At 39.5% G+C, this 17,338-nt stretch overlaps 1 protein-coding gene and 1 pseudogene across 1 annotated transcript in view; one reads left to right on the forward strand and one right to left on the reverse strand.

The window, feature by feature from the left end:
• The window catches only part of Col8a1 (collagen type VIII alpha 1 chain), a 138,485-nt gene that overhangs the window by 13,495 nt on the left and 107,652 nt on the right, over nucleotides 1-17,338 (reverse strand). The gene's annotated exons all lie outside the window — the stretch shown is intronic.
• Nucleotides 16,670-16,831, forward strand: LOC129667643 (U2 spliceosomal RNA; annotated as a pseudogene).

The following is a 17,338-nucleotide window of genomic DNA, read 5'->3' on the forward strand; positions in this document are numbered from 1 at the left end:
GGAGAGGAGAGGAGAGGAGAGGGAAGGGGAGAGGAGGGGAGGGGAGAGGGAGGAGAGGGAGAGAGGAGGAGAGGAGAGGAGGAGGAGAGGAGAGGAGGAGGAGAGGAGAGGAAAGGAGAGGGAGGGGAGGGGAGGGGAGGGGAGGGGAAGGGTAGAGAAGAGAAGAGAAGAGAAGAGAAGAGAAGAGAAGAGAAGAGAAGAGAAGAGAAGAGAAGAGAAGAGAAGAGAGTTAAACCAAGGCTGTCACTTATTTTGGTGTCAGAATTGCCAATCCTCACCACTTAGAATAACTTCCTGAATGTATCTTGTAGTTGGACAAGGTTGGAATGGCTTTGTTTTCGCTCATGTGACCTGTAATGTACACATAAGAGTAACATGATATGTTTTATTTTAGATGCTCTAAGCATACCCTTTGTATATTTATCCTCATGAGATTTTGGGTTGCCATACAAAAGAATATGTAAACGTCTAACCTTTGATCCTTGCTCTGAATCTAGCATAGTCTTGTGCATACATGTGTGTTTATGATGCAGTGTAGACAAGCCCCTCTTATCTGCCAGTCCTTCTCCTTGTCCTGACACTGGGTTTGTAGTTTTTCAAGACACGTGAAGAAAGGGCAAATGAAGTATGAGGTAGAATCTTCTCCCAGTATTTCCCAGAATTATTTTTTTAATGTGGCTTAAAATTATCTCTTGATTGCATTTACAGAGCAATTCATTCTCTAGATAGAGTTATTTATTGATCTATAGATTAAAGTTTTTGGGTGTGGGACAAAAGGCACAATGGTTAATTAGAAAGGTGGAGTCGCCTCTTATTGAGCTCACTTTCTAGTACTGACAGGCGATAAACAAGTTAAAATAATTCTGAATGTTGGCTACGAGTGCTGTAGAGCAAGTCAAGCGGGTGTCTCTATGCACTCAGGTTCCTCTAGTAAATGAACAGCAGATTGTTGTGTGCGCACTGAAGATGCCATGATGAAGTACCTCAGAATGGGTGTTGTAAACAAGAGTTCAAAGGTCTGGAGGATGCAAAGATCAACATACCAGTCTACCGGTGCCTCACTTTTGTCAGTCTTCTTACTCTGCCTTCATGTTGGGGAAGGGTGAGGACCTGTTGGTTTTTTTTCTAAGGGTACCAATCCAAAGGGTTTTGCTCTTGTTACTTAATCATATATCTCTCATATCTCCCAACATCACACTGGAGGTTAGGATAACAACATAGGAATCTGGACACAAACTCATAGCACACAGTAATAGAGTAAAGCAATCAACAATGACTTAGAGCGGGAGAAACTAGAGAGGGTGGTAGTTGAAGACATCTATGGGAAATAAATTATGAGTAAAGATTTGGATATTGAGATTATAAAGGGACTGGAGAGATGGCTCAGCAGTCAAGAGCAGTGTCTGCTCTTCCAGAGGTCCTAAGTTCGATTCCCAGCAACCGCATGGTGGCTCACAGCCATCTATATGGGGATCTGATGCCCTCTTCTGGCCTGCAGGTGTACTCATATACATTAAATAAATAAATAGATTATAAAAAAGATTTATTTATTTTTATATTAATGTGTGACTGTTTTGCCTGCATGTATGTATACGTACTACATGCAAATCTGATCCTCATAGGGCCTAAGTTTTCAGAACCCCTAAAACTAGAGTTTGAGATAGCTACCATATGGGTACTGGGAATCAACCCTGGGTCCTCTGTAAGAACATGTGCTCTTGACCACTGAGCCATCTCTCTATTCCTTTGTTTATTTTAAAATAATCTCTCTTAAGATGCCAAATAGGAACAGAAGGACAATTCTATATATCACAATATAGTTGTGGGTAGTTTTTCACTAATAGTTTCAGAAGTACTCCCCTCATCTTTGTCTTTCCTCTACGTATGACGTCATTATATGTCCTCTTTTCCTCAGGGATATTATTATTGTTTTGTAATCTCTCAGGTTTCAAAGCTATTGTACTATTGTGCTGGGATAATGAAGCATAATGAAGCACTTCAAGCTGGTAACTAAATAACAGGAATGTACTTTCCACAATTAAATAGGCATAGATTTCCAAGGTCAGTGCTTTGTCAGGGTGTGGTTCTGCTCCGTGGACTGTAGTTATAGTCTGCACTCTGTGTGTCCACATGATCTTTTGTGTGTGTCTTGTTTTGTCATCACCCTAACGACTCCATTTTGACATAATTTTATTTTTTAAAGATCTCATCTCTAAATATAGTCATACACTGGGGTACCACAGATAAGCATTTTAGCACAGATTTTGAGATGGGTGAATCAGCTCAGAACACCCAACTTTCTCTGAAACAACTCAACTTCTAACTCAACTTCTCTGCCTCCTCACTCACCATTATTTGCTTCATCTTTCTACAAGTTTAACCTAAAGTTTAGTATAATTGTAACCAACTCTCTATTTTTTTCCCTCCAGTAGCCAAGAAGAAAATGTGATCTTTGGGGGAGGAGGTTCTGAGCGCTAATGGACAAATCCTCATAATCAAATCACTTGATGCTGATACAGACTTTCAAAATAGTTAATTAAATCTCAGCTCCAGTTTAAAATCTTTCCTGTAATGGTTGTTAACACACAAAGCACTATTATTTTTCATTTGGATATTAACAATGATGGGAACACTCATAAGACAACCCATTGTCTTGTCATATAACTTTTACAATTATATGAATAATTTGTAGGAAAGACTTAATATTTTAAACTCTCTGAATTCGAGGCCAGTCTAGTCTGCAAAGTGAGTTGCAGGATAGCCAGAGCTTCACAGAGAAACTCTGTATTGAAAAAACAAATAAATAACACATCAATTAAATAACAAATTGATTAAATAAAGTATGACATGATCTCTGAGTATAGCAGAATATTATTAGGAGTTACTTTATCACTGCTTTTTTTTTTTAAACCAATAGTATTTGGTTTTGTCCTAGGTCCCTGAACTATCTAGTCTCTGGTTCTTAGTCACTCAAGCAGTGTCAGGTATGGGCTTCATGTTGTAGAGTGAACCTTAAGACAAATCATTAGTTAGCTGGTTACTGCCACAAGCTTTGAGCCACCATTGCCCTAGCATAAATTTACAGGCAGGATAGCATTATAGATCAAAGGGTGTTTGAACTTCTTTTGGGCTCTTTTTCTTCTGTTGGTTTGCTTGTCCAACTTCAATGTGATGGCTTTGTTTTATCTTGTTATATTTTACTTTGTTATGTTTGATTGTTGTCTCTTAGAAGCCTGTTCTCAACTAATGAGAGATAGAAAGCGAGCAGACGGGAAGGAAGGGGAAACTGTAGTCAGGATATACTGTATGAGGAAAGAATCTGTTTTCAGTAAAAGGGGGAAACAGGGAGAATAAAAGGTCATGTGACCATCTTTTGCCTACTCCTTGCTTAACCAGACACTGAACTTTGTTGTTACATAGATTATTATTATAGATATAATTTACTGTTACATAATTTAACTGATATTGATTATCACTCTCAGGATTGTGGTTTTATTTTTCTTATACTATTAATCAGTTTTGATATAATTTAGTTAATATCAGTATTCTTCTTATGTGAGTTCTCAAAAATTAAGGTTTTAAGCTTTATTTTGAACAAACTTTGTCAGCATGTTGAATACAATTTTGACATTTGTTTAACCTATACGTGAGAAATGAGTTTTGAACACTTTGAGGATTATGCTTTGATGTGGACACAACAAATCTGAATGATATGATGGAAAAAGAAAGAAACAAAGCAGGAGAAGGCGAAGCAGATATAGAGTTGGTGGTCACTGAGAGCATGCACTTTAAAAACCCACATTAGACTGGTATGTGAGTGGGCTGACACCGGGGTTTTATAGGAAGATAGGACCAACTAGAAACAATAATGGGGGACATATTTGTTCTTTCAGGGAATCCAGAGCAGGTTAAGTGTAACATCCATTGCTACTTGCTGTGACTCTGTGAAGAAGTTATTCCTGGGTGCAGCAGAGTGAAGAAAAATTAATATGTATCAGGTGCTTGTTATAGGATATATGTTGTAGATCACCTCTTTTCTCTTTTATACATTGCAGTCTGAAAATGGAATCCTTTTGTGGGAATGGATTATCTTGAGAGAATCTTTCAGTGCTCTGCCCAGATTATCTCTGAATAAAATTATTGATTAAATGAGAAAACTGAAACCTGAGAATGGCTGGGGGTAGAGGGGCAGTGAACATCTAATTTGTAATAATTTTGATTAATAATTGTTAATTAGTTCATAATTCATTTATTAGGGTCTACTTTATTTTATCTCTTTTTTTCTTTCTTTTTCTCTTTCTTTGTTTCATTTTTTTGAGACAGAGTATCACGTAGTCTAGGCTGGCTTCTAACTTGCTGAGGATGACATTGAATTCCTGATCCTACTGCCTTTACCTCCCCCCGCCCCCAAGTGTTGGTATTATCGGCATGCACAGCCATGCCAGGCTCTGTAGAACTGGTATGCTATCAGAGTCTTTCAATTGCTATCTCCACATCCTGTGCTTATATGATTGGTTGCTTTGCTGAAATTCAGAACTGTATATTTATCCTTGTTATATTTCACGGTAGAAATCTAAAACGCTCAATGGTTACCTTTAGAAACACATCTCTGTTTCATTTTAGGAGGCACACGTCCATCTAACTACATTCTCACTTTTCTCAATTTTTGTCTCCTACAAAACCAAGCCTTTTTGTTGGTTGAAACAATGAAGTTGTGCATTATGAAATAATACTTTGAACGGAATTTGATACTCTTTGTTCTTACGACTAGTTATTTATGATATCATGAAGCTACTGGGGGATGTGAATATGCTGAAACATGTAACAGAACCCAAACAAATAAGAGAACCCAACAAACCCACCTTGCTACAAGCAGAGCATTACCTCAGGGGATATCCCCCCCCCCCCCGTGCAACCCCCCTGACACGGGTGGCCAAGCACCGCATTCTGTCAGCTCTCTAGAGAAGATTTCACAATACTCTGAGTAACCAATTACAGGACTTCATAGATTTCCTAATATCTAATCGGAATCTCTTCTGCTGGACTTTAAGCTCATTTCCTCTTTTTTCCATTCTCAAAGGAGGTGGGAAACATCTGGAGAATATTTTTTCTTAAAATAATAACTCACATATTTGAAGCCCGTAATTAGCTCCCTTTGTTTCCCTAACTGGAATATTGTCAGCTGCTAAACAGCTTACAAAACACTAGAGAGAACTCCTGAAAGAGAACATTCTAAAGTGGAATTTTCCCCTTCCCGTGAATGAAAGCATCATTGTTTTCAGAGCACAGAGTGCCTAAGCTGGAGGTCTAAGTCACCCACCTTGCCTGAGCATCATTTCCTTCACTTGCAGGAGGATGTTGATTATCGGAATTCAAGGTCTTTTCTAAATCTGATATTTTCTAGGAACTGAGAATGTAGAGAAGACTTACACCTTTCATAGGTGAATAGATTTATGAATTGAGATGATAAGGGTTTTTGATGTTGGAAAGTTTGATATATCTCATACTCCCAATAACTTTTCAATATCCTTTCTTACAGTTGGGGATAGAATTTATAAAACCACTTTATAATTTTTTTTTTTTTAAATAAGCAAGCTGGGTGGTGTTGCACATACCTTTAATCTTAGCATTTGGGAGGTAGAGGCAGTGGATCTCTGAGATCTCCAGCCTAATCTACACAATGAGTCCCAGGAAAGCCAAGACTATACAAATAAACCTGTCTCAAAAACAACAACAAAACCAAAAAAACAAAAACCCCAAAAACAAACAAAAAAAAAAACCAAAAAACAAAACAATTAGCCAACAACAAAAAAACCCAAACAAATAAACAAAGAGAAACCACAGGTAGCTCAGAGATAAAAGCATAATGCTTGCTTTAAAGAGGATTCAAAGGTTGAACAAAAATCTGAAAGCTGTTGAGAATTCTCAAAAAAGTGGCTGTGAAGGCTGGATATGGTGTTTAATCCCAGCACTCAGGAAGCAGAAGAAGGCAGATCTCTGTGAGTATAAAGTCAGTTTGGTCTAACTAGCAAGTTCTAGGATAGGGCTATATAATGAGATCCTTTCTCAAACAAAGAAACAAACAAACAAACAAATAAAATAAATGTCTGTGAACTATGTCTCTCTACAATATATGACCTTAAAATTTTTGCAATCATTCAATTAATATTAACTATGAAGTAAGAGTGGCGAATGAATGGGCTGGAGACATGGACTGGCTCAGCTGTTAGGAATACCCATTGGTTCTGTTGCCCTCCAAAGTATCTGGGCACAGGGGTATTTTCTGAGACTGATACTCCAACCAAGGACCATTCATGGATATAACCTAGAACCCCTGCTCAGATGTAGCCCATGGCAGCTCAGTATCCAAGTGGGTACCCTAGTAAGGGGAACAGGGACTGTCTCTGACATAAACTCAGTGGCTAGCTCTTTGACCTCCTCCCCCTGATGGAGGAGCAGCCTTGCCAGGCCACAGAGGAAGACAGTAAATCCAGTTCTGATGAGACCTGATAAGCTAGGGTCAGATGGAAGGGGAGGAAAACCTCCCATATCTGTGGACTTGAAGGGGTATAGGAGGAGATGAAGGAGGGGGGTGGGGTTGGGAGGGGATGAGGGAGGAGGCTACAGATTGAAAAAACTATAATTAATATAAAAAATAAAAATTTAATTAAAAAAATAGTACTCATTGGTCTTACAGTAGATCTGGGTTTGGATCCCTGTGCCCACATGATTGTGGAAGCATTGGCAAAGACTTCCCATGAAAAAGTTACTGCCAGTCTATGGGCACAGGGGAGTTGTGGTTGAAGTAGTCTTCTCTAGATAACATGAATTAATTTAATCAAGTAAGATGATAAAAATAGACTCCACTCAAAGCATCTGAGGCCACATAACCCACAAATTTAAAATCCTATCCCATGGTAAGACAAAAGCAGACTTGCTTCCTGAATGGCCTTGACTCTAGTCAGGGTGCTAAGGACCAGGGAGCCCTAGGGTAGCCCTGAGGCATGGGAGATAGGGCAAAGGGAAACCAAATGTTGAGCCTCAGCTCCTCTTTTCTCCTCTGTCCTAATCCAACTGGTGTTTCATCGGGGCATGACACTCTTTCTGGAGAGAGTGAGGGGTTACATAAAGCTCATGTGGCATAAAATTAGAAAATGTAAGAAGACCTTTGAAAACCGAGAAATCTGAGCTATATTGAGTACGGTGGGCTCAGTTTCTAGTTAGCTTAGGCACTAGCTAACTAGACTCAGAGATAAAGACCTTCACAGGCATGTGTGGGCCAGTGATTTCTGAGGACAGTGACTGCATGAAAGTTCTTTCCTTATGCTTCGCTCTGTGTGGCCCGTTGTATCTACTCCGTCCGTGTATACCGGGACATCAAGCCAAGCCCCGTGCTGGCATTCCCTTTCAGTGAATGAGCTGTTACGTCAGGAGATTGTTCACTCCGGTATTTTAATGAGAAATTGTGAGACAAATTACCCAAATCAAGAAACAAATTTGAGCTTAATCTATTTTTCTGTATACTAATACATTTATTAATTGAATCGCTGCATGAGGTGTAAGTGTCTTGTAGATTTAGAGAAGAATTTAAGGGTCATACCCAGTGTTGGCATCCCCTCCAGCTCTTGGGACAGTTGCTTTGAGGAGTTCAGCTGTTGACATTTCATTTATTTGAATCATACAACCATTAAAAACTTGATAATAAAATGAAATCCCTAGAATTGTTATTGTACGTGGACAAAACATCAAATCAAATCAACAGCTCTTAGAAAATAAAAGTAATTATTTTCTCCCAAAATTGGTACCTCCTATCTTATATCCACCTCCACATACAGAATTAATTTCTAGTCAGAACACTAAACTTTAACTTTCTAAAGTTAAAACAATCCTGTAAATTTCTGAATTATAAGAACATAAAAAAAATCAAGTTTCTTGGTCAGTGAAAATATGTTTGTTTTCTCTGCTGCCTGGTTCAAGAGCAGCAGAAATCATTCCACATGACTGTTCCCAACAGAGAGTTTAAATTTTTAAATAATTTAGTTCTCAATCTGGGACTAAGCCTAAAACACCAAATTGTGATAAATTGTCAGCCACAGAAAGGGCAGTCTCTACAATCCTCCACTTTGTAACCACAGCTCCATCTAGATAATTAGCCTGCATGGTAACATCCTGCCCTTTGAACACAGGCAAAGCACAAAGTGCAACCAAACCACAGATATCTTGGTATTGCAAGTTCCATTTATTTAAAGGGCGGGGTTTATTTTGAGGGAGGGAGAGAGATGGATGTGCTGTCTGGGAGGAAAATCATAAGGTTTTCAGTTAATCCAGTGAACATTTCTTCGTCCAGAGAAAGGATAGGGAACTAAGGAAAGGATGCCAGATTTGAAGGAAACATGAGTTATGCAGGCTGGAAATGTGCAAGGACATTTTTATGAGCAGAACTCATTCCATGGCACAAGTAAGTTCACAAAAGCATATAGAATGACATTGTAAAAAAAGCTTCATAAGTGTGACTTCTTAGTACATGATTGTCGACAGGACTCTGAAACAGACGAAAGACTGAGCAGGTCTCCTTGTTTGTGACCTCTATGAGGATGTGCTTATACACACCTGAAGTCCTTCTGTTACTCAGCTATGAAGCACAGGGAATGAATTAGCTCAGATGGAAGCCCCGTTCCTGGAGGGAGTAGTGGAGGTGCTGGCTTGTGGCGAATATGGTGTGACTGGCCCTGCTCTGAACTGCTCGCTACCTTCCTGTCATGGGAAGGCTCTCTTTGTTTGGGCAGCTCTTCCAGTTTGTGGAGTGAAGCCGGAAGTCAGTCTATACTGTGAAACGTCGGAAATTTGAAAACTTGGTTCACTTTAACATTATGTGGTAGGAGAGAGGGTCCCCATCTCCCAACCCAACCCCCCAAATGATAATATCAGAAAAGGGAAAAACCCTTTGTTTCTCCAGGTCCTTCTTTCATCCTGCTGGACACCTCTGTACCTGGTGGTCTCTAACATCCCTCGTTCTAAAATGCTGTTTCTGATCTTTCCTGTGCCGTGCCACTATTTTCTAAAATTTTAGACTCCCGGCTTTGTATCTTTCCACTGACAGTGGGTTAATTTAAGTGCCAATTTCACATTATTCTAACAAAGATTAAGGTGCAATATTAATGATATACATATATATATATATATAACATGTATATGAAAATTAAACAAGGATGCATTGTTAGTTGATGATCAATAGCTAAAAGTAAGAGCTTCATGTAGTATATGTATGTAGACAAAGTAGTGTTAAGTTGGCCTGGACTTGAAAGGGAGGCGTCAGAACTAAGAGATGAAAGATAAATGGGAATCATCAACAGGAGAGAAGTGGAACTCATCTCTTATCCTTCATCCAAACCATGCGAGAGCATACATTTGACATGCTCAACTGTGAAAGAGCTGAAGCATTGGTTGATGGTGAAGAGCAGCATCTTGGAGCTAAGCTACGTCAATAAAGTCCTTATTTTTTCTTTTATTTATCAGGGTGATCTTTGAATTCCTCATGATGACTTGGAATGATGACAGAAGGAGGTTGTTGGTAGATTCAGGGAATTAACACAAGAAATGTACTTAGAAGAGGGCTTAGATCAAGTAAAGGTCTAAGTACTGAATTGTGCTAAGGGTTATAAGGAGAGGATTGAGAAGGAGAGAGAAGAGGAAGAAGAAGATGAATAAGGAGAAGGAGGAGGAAGCGGAGGAGGAAGAAGAGAGGGTCTTGGGCATACATTCCATCACATTTTGTTGCAGTGTTATTTGAAGAATATGAATGATATATTTTTTTTTTTAACTCTGTTCCAGACTGGTCATAAAAATCAGGCAAACTTTTCTGTGTTGACAGCAGCAGACGTGACTGCAGAATCTAGAGACAGGTTCTCAACTGTCGACAGAAGTAAACTTCACAAATAATGACTACGAACTTCTAGCCCATGACAACAATCAGCTCACTGCTCTTCCTAGCTTGAGCTTCTGTGCTTCTTTGCAACTTCAGTAATATAAATATTGCTGGAGTGAACAGTTTTACTGTTTTTCAATTTTGGGGTTGTATCTGAAAAATATACTCCCCATCTGTAGAAGTCTGGTTATTAAAAACAAAACAAACAAACAAAAAAAACAAAACTGAGTTTTGAATCTGACAAATTCAGTCTGACATATACTTTTTATGTATTTCCTTTTACAAAGTAACAAACTGATAACTTCAAATCTCAAGTACCAGATAAAAATGAAGCCATATTCAGCCATGAACATTTATCTCAATGTAAAACATTAATTTTCCCCCAATTGATACAATTATAATTTATTTTGAAAAATAAATTCTTATTTAAGAGTTCTAGAAACTAGTAATTAGGGGAAAGTGCACTCAGCATAAGTCATTCAGGTGAACATAAAAGTAAAACAGGGCTTTCTCTTTGTGCAGTATCTTTGCATTTACTTCATAGCCATGCATAGAGTAGACTTGATGCATCCTTTCAAATGAATATATGAACAGTCTTATTTTCATGTTGTCCCTTCACTAATGTAAATGCAAAATTAGAGCTGAGGTGTTGTGATGGCCAGAGGAGCAGCAAAGCCACTAAGCCTGCATTGATAGTACTCTTTTCTGTGTATACTATTTTTATCCTCATGCCCCTAATTTTGTGTCCTGATGTCTACAGCCAGATTGTAAGAATGGAAAATCCTACATAATAGCCATTTTTTTTCTTCTAAGTTAATAAAGAGTGCTGCTTTTGATTTTTATAAACTTTATAAAGAACAGAAAAGCATTCGATGGTCTTAGAATAAATGAGATTGGTGCCAATTCACCAATTTAGGGGATGTTTGCAAGGTTCTCTTTATGAGAAAGGCCACAGATTTGGCTTGAGCTAAATTGTAGTATCATGGGAGCAGTTTTCAAAATCTGGTCTGATTTTAAGTTATGGCTTTCAGATCTCAAGTAGCAGATCTCTGAAGTTCTCTCCTTTCAAAAAAATAATTCCGACATGCCATGTTTATAAAACCATGAGTGCTAGACTAAGTGATCCCTAATGTACTTGAAGGTCCAAGACATACTGTCCTTTTCCTACCTTTCTACTCTCTGTTCATTATGCTAGGTACTGAAAAAGGTCAGTCAGTAGGTGAGGGTTTAAGAATGAGCATGAAATCCCATATGTTGAGGAGGAGAAGAGATGAACACTGTTGTTTTATGTTCCTGTGCAGTGCTCACCATTTTGTAATGCTCCATGCTTTTCACTGTGGTTGTTTGTGGACTGCATCTCTGCCGTGAATTTTTGTCTCTTTGTGTGGAAACTAGCCAAGGATACATTACTGGCCACCTACCCACCTTCTTAGGAAGACTCCTCAGACTTATTTTCTTTGCTTTCTCCTCCTGCTGGTTTATGGCTTTCCCTTATGTAGCAATAAAACTCTTGGAGAGCCCTCTTAGGGATGAATTAATGCCACTTAAGTATGTTTCCGTTAGCTTCCCTTTGATGGTTCTGTTTAAAAATAAAGGGAGAGTTGGGGCAGCTTGGTTCTTATTGAAATTTTCCTTCTCTCTGCTTTAAAATTACCATTCCTCAGAAACACTTAGTTACACTCCAAGAGAGCTTTGTTAACACTGAAAAAAAATGTCTGGGAAATATTTTCAAAAGGCAAACTCACCATCTTTTGGTCATTTTTTTTTCTCCATTGGAAAAGTATTTACATTACAAGGAGATCTAGCTTAGCCTGTGTGAGCTTCCCTTGTATTCCTTTAAATACCAGAAAGTATGCCTAAATTCCAGAAGAGAAGAGTGCCATCTTGTTCTCCACCCTAATAGCAAACAGATTAAGGACTTGTTGTCATGATCCCATTTCAGCCCTGCATAGTCTGCCTACATACTACATTTTAATAATTCATCCGAGTCTTACATTGAATTTATGGCTCCTCTGGGACAGAATGTCCTCTAGGGTTGAGTACCTTTCTCTCATCTTCCAAGTTCTGAGAGTTGGAGGATGAGTGCATTACCACATACTGTTCTAGTTTCTTTTTGTCCCACTCAACAATTGTTTTGAGCCACTATGAGAGGAACTGAAGAGAATTCAAGACCGGGATACCACTTTTGCCTCCGTGGATATCCAGGCAAACACAGACATGAAGAAGAAGAAGAAGAAGAAGAAGAAGAAGAAGGAGGAGGAGGAGGAGGAGGAGGAGGAGGAGGAGGAGGAGGAGGAGGAGGAGGAGGAAGAAGAAGAAGAAGGAGGAAGAAGAAGAAGAAGAAGAAGAAGAGAAGAAGAAGAAGAAGAGAAGAAGAAGAAGAAAAGAAGAAGAAGAGGAAGAAGAGGAAGAAAAGGAAGAAGAAGAAGCAGCCAATGCATCTTGTTCCTGCTTTCTTTCATCTGTCCTCCCCATTCATTACCTTTGATGTTTTTGCATGTGACCAGATACGTGATTCTCACTTGGTGTTTATAATCTCATTAGATCACTTTGAACCTGTTCCAGAACAATGGGACACATGAGTCGAAAACATCTTCTCTCCTGGCTGGATCAAGGGCAGACTTCTTGTAAGCAAGGTGACATGGCATGTGGGGAGGTTAAGGTAGCCACCTCTGCCTCAACCCAAAATACTTCTCCAGAGGGCCGTGGAGTACTTGAAATTCCAACTAAATTTCCAGAACCTAGCAAGGTTTTCACAGCTTCAGAATTGTAATATTCGACTACTTATGAGGCTAGGGATGTAGGCATATTGAGCAATTTGGAGGAGCTGTCCTGACTGGGACTGGATAATGTGTAACTGAAGGTACCAAGTGCCTCAGAGAGATTAGAAGTGTGTTATGGAAGCTGTGGCTTGCCACAGAGCTCCTCTACCAGCTCATGGTGGGGAGTGGCTGGTTTGTGATGGCATGATTAACGTGTGGCTGTTATAGTGCCGCTAAGAGGCGCGGGGTGAACATATTCAAAAGGGATTTCCTATGGACTGCCCTCACGGGAGCAGAATCAACCTCCAGCAAAACTCTTTGGAGACTGGTTGTCCACCTAAGTTTGTGCTTAAGATGAGACATTTTGGCTGTTGGCAAGGCTGGATCTCAGCCTTCTTTCCCATTCCCCCATGGCAGGGGCTGCTGTTTCCCAAAGGAGCATATGAACGGAGCAAATACCGACACCTCTGTCACATCACATGGTTAGAATTTCAAAGCTTAGACCCTGTCTTCTAGGCAGGAGAGAAGCTGATTCTCCCCTAGACTACCCTTGAGTGGTCAGGAGAAGGCTGAAACCAAGGTTCCACCATGCCATGTTGCTATTTTATCTTAGTCTCTGATCACACCAGCGGAAGGGCTGACGCTCCTCTAATCAGCAGTTTAAAGCCTCACAGTCAAAGGAGCAAGCACTCCCTCCCGGAGTCCGACTTCCAGGCCTGCTGGATCACTGTGCGTATTCCTCGTCTGGAATGTGCCAAGGATAACCAGGACGCTCATATTCACTACTGTTTCCCTCTCTATAAATCTCTCCTAATAAACGCCGCTTGGCGGTTTGCCTTTGTTTGCATAGCAACCTTCAGATAATGCCTGGCATTGTACTTAAGAGATTGGAGTTCTCAAAAAAGGACGAGAGAAATGTGCTTATCCAGTCATTAATCAGTCGATCCATCCATTCAATACAGTTCAATATCCAGCAAGGGCCAAGCAGTCGCTGGAGACAAAACGAGGAGAGAGAGAGAGGGGGGTGGGGCGAGCGCTTCCCTGTCCTGGAATCATTCACAGTGCGGAGCTGCCTGGCTGAGGACCTGACCACTCAGACTCCTCTCCTGGGTCAGTTCTATCTCTGAGTAAGGAACAGGGAAACATTGAAGTTCTGGTCCTGTGTATTGGGCCGACTCACTCAGATGATAACTGCCAGCGTTTTTACAATGTCATGTTGGCTTCTCTCCACCTCCCAGCATGTGATTTGGGCGGCGTCTAGCGTTCGGTCCTTGAAGTGTATCCACAGAAAACAAACTTATTTCAAGATCTGTCTGACAAGACTTGTAAGGAATGTAAATAGACGACACTGCTGCACAGCAAACATAAATAACATCTAAATGCTCTGTATGAGTATCTGGCCTTGTACAGGAGTAGGCGGAAACAATAAAATAATAAGTTATTCATAAGAACTGTATTACTTGGCATATGGTGATTTTAAAGGAATCATAATATGTCATAATACATTATACTATTACTTGTGGCTAGTCTAGGATGTCAACTTGACTTCATCTGGAATAAACTAAAACCCGACTGGCTGGGTGCACCTGCTTGGGGTCTATTTGAAGTGGCATGACCCACTATTAATCTTGATATTTTCAGGTGGAAAAATACACCTTTAATCTGGGCCACACCTCCTGGTGCAGCCTATATAAAAAGACAAGGAAGAAGGAAGCTTACTCTCTTTGACTGCTGTCTCTCCCTCTTGCTGGCAAGTCCAGTTCTTCACTGGCATTGGAGCCTACTTCATCAGGATACCAGCATATACCAGCATATACTGAAGACCAGATGAGACATTCAGCCTTATGACCTGAACAACTACTGGACCTTCTGTTAACAGATAACCATTGTTGGGATACCTAGACCACGGCCTGTAAACCATACTAATAAATCCCCTTTCTATATTTATATAGATTCATTCTATCAGTTCTGTTACTCAAAAAAGCCCTGATTAATAAAAAAAAAAAGCAATGATTACAATATCTGTTTAAAAAAATTTAAAGGTATGCATCATCTGTTTTCCATCTTATCTTCAAACCTGTCATTTTTGTCTCCCTCTACCAATAGTTATCAATGCAGATATTTGACACAGACTCACTAACAGGTAAATTGCTACTTGTTTTTGAGTCCTGATTGAGTATAGAAGTGGATACTTTCAACACATGTTAAAGCTGCTTTTGGATTGAGCAGGTAAAATATATACTTTGTGAAAAAACTTTTCAAAAGCTCATGTTACACCATTTCTCTTGACTTTATTTAGTTATAAATCTATGCATCTCTGTGTAGTCCACATGCGTTCAGGTGTCTAATCCTGTGGAGCTGGAGCTACAGTGATTATTTGCTGCTCAGTTGGATTTTGGAAACTGAGCATTGATCCTCAGGAAAAGCAACAAGAGTTTTTATTGGCTGAGCCATCTCTCTAGTTTCTTACTTTAAAAAAAAATCCTTAAAATAAGAATGTGAGTAGAAATCGTGCTAGAATTTAATTTATTTTGTGTCTGATTCTTGGGACATAACCAGTGTTTTTCAGGGTTGCTCACTGAGTCCCTTCATAATGTACGAAAAAAAAAAATCTTAGTCAACACTCATTGTAGAGTTGGGGTAACCAGAGGATGTCATCAGGGATGTGAAGGAGACACCTGCCTTCCTTTATATACACTTGAATTTTATTTTTTATTTTTTTGTATTATTTAACCTTTAGAAACAGACCTAGGTAATTTTAAAGCTTACAGCAAAACTGAGGGGAAAGAGTAGAGTTCCTGCGTATCCCCCTCTCCCATGATGAGCCTACTCAGGCAGACCACCGAAGTCTGGAGCACAATAGGAGCCTCTCTTGGTATTGCACATTCTTCAGTTTGTGCAAGGGATAATGGCACACATCTGCCATTCTAGTATCACACAGCTTAGTTTCAATGCCTTGGGGATCCTTTATGCCCTGCCTGTTTGCATTCATCTCTACCCAGGTCGCCTCTGTAACCACTAAATCACGTTTTAAGCATTTACAGAAACTAATAGTAGGGAGGCTTTTCATATTAGGTTCATTACTTAGCAACATGCATTTATGCAAGCTTCCTTCTATATTTTTATGGCTCGATAGCTTGCTTGTTTTTGGTGCTGAATAACATTCCATTGTTTGGATGCTTTACAGTTTATTTATGGATAGTATTTTAACCCTCATTTTGATTCCTCAAATCTCTCCTCTAGTTTAAGAAAACCTGGAAGGTACTTATGACCTGTAATGGTATTATCGCCCACTCATCTGCATCTTGTTTGGTCTCTGCCTCATGCTGCTTCTACTGTGTTTAAGACCCACTGACTTCTCTGTTCACAGAATTCACTAGTTTGGTTATAATGTACTTTCTGTGAGAATAGGCTCTAGGATGTGTCTAATGCCTTTTCATGTCATTAGGATTCCAGCCAAATGCCATCTCCTGCGAGAAGCGTTTCCTGATCAGGCTGGTCAATGTAGTGCCCAAAGCTAGTCAGTATCATGTTTGTTTCATTCACTGCATTTCTTGATACTTGATATTATCCTGTTTATTTGACTTCCTTGTTGTTCATCTTCCTTATGTCTCTGAAAGGTAAGCATCGCTTATGTATCTATAAGCTCATCGATAGATGAGATTTGTTTAGTCGCACTTACTGTTTGTTTGACCAAACTGTGAGACAAGAAATGAATGACTTGGTAGATTATGTTATGGATGGTACTCTGACTTTCATGTCTGGGAGACGGCCGTGCGCTCCACCCTCCCCCATGAATTAATAAATAGATAAAATTGAAAAACATTAAGGTCCCTGCCATTTTAGCATTGTAGAAGTCTTGTCCACTCCCTCCAACTTACCATACTATGGTATTATGCATATTTTTTTTGTAATTTATTCATTTTAGATCTCGATTGTAGCTCTCTCCCTCATCTCCTCTCAGTCCCACCATCTCTCCCTCTTCCCTTCTCAGCCTTTTGGCTAAGATTAAGTGTAGTATCTGTTCTTATCAGTATAATGTATATTTTAAACTGAAGGAAACTAAGGACCTCTTAGAGACAGGAAGGTCTTTTTTGGCCATCTGCTGTCTTTCTCCACTGTAATGGGGCACAAATAAATTTTACCTACCTATTTCCCAATGGAGGTCATAAAGTCCTTTGTTTTAGAAGTGTCGTGTCGTATACCCAAAGATCAAGAAGAATCTAGACAATTATACCCCACCACCCCTTCTTTGTTTATTACTATGAGATCATACCTTTCTCAGTAATACTTATGTATGACTGTCCACAAAAAATGCATAGCCTTTATCATATAAGGTTTATGAAAAATGAATTTGTATCCTTTTCTATTTTTCATCTCTCAGCCACACTTTTTTCCTTTATAGCCTAAAACACAGTGCAATGTTAGCATCATGGTCACTACTCTAGCATAGCAGCAGTTACACGACGCTGGTTGTATCAGTTTTCCAAAGACCCGCTGACTCATTCTCAGTTGTCAAGAAGCATATATGTTTATTACATGTTACCAAGGAGATGGATAACGGAATGTCTGTCCTAATTAGCAACCAGAAGCCTTGCAATTCTGCTTCCCTTTGTCAGATGTTGTCTAAGACAGGTGCTTCGAATAATGC

The sequence above is a fragment of the Psammomys obesus genome, unplaced genomic scaffold (assembly GCF_907164565.1).
Source record: "Psammomys obesus unplaced genomic scaffold, mPsaObe1.curated_primary_1811, whole genome shotgun sequence".
In the NCBI taxonomy this organism is placed as follows: Eukaryota; Metazoa; Chordata; class Mammalia; order Rodentia; family Muridae; genus Psammomys; species Psammomys obesus.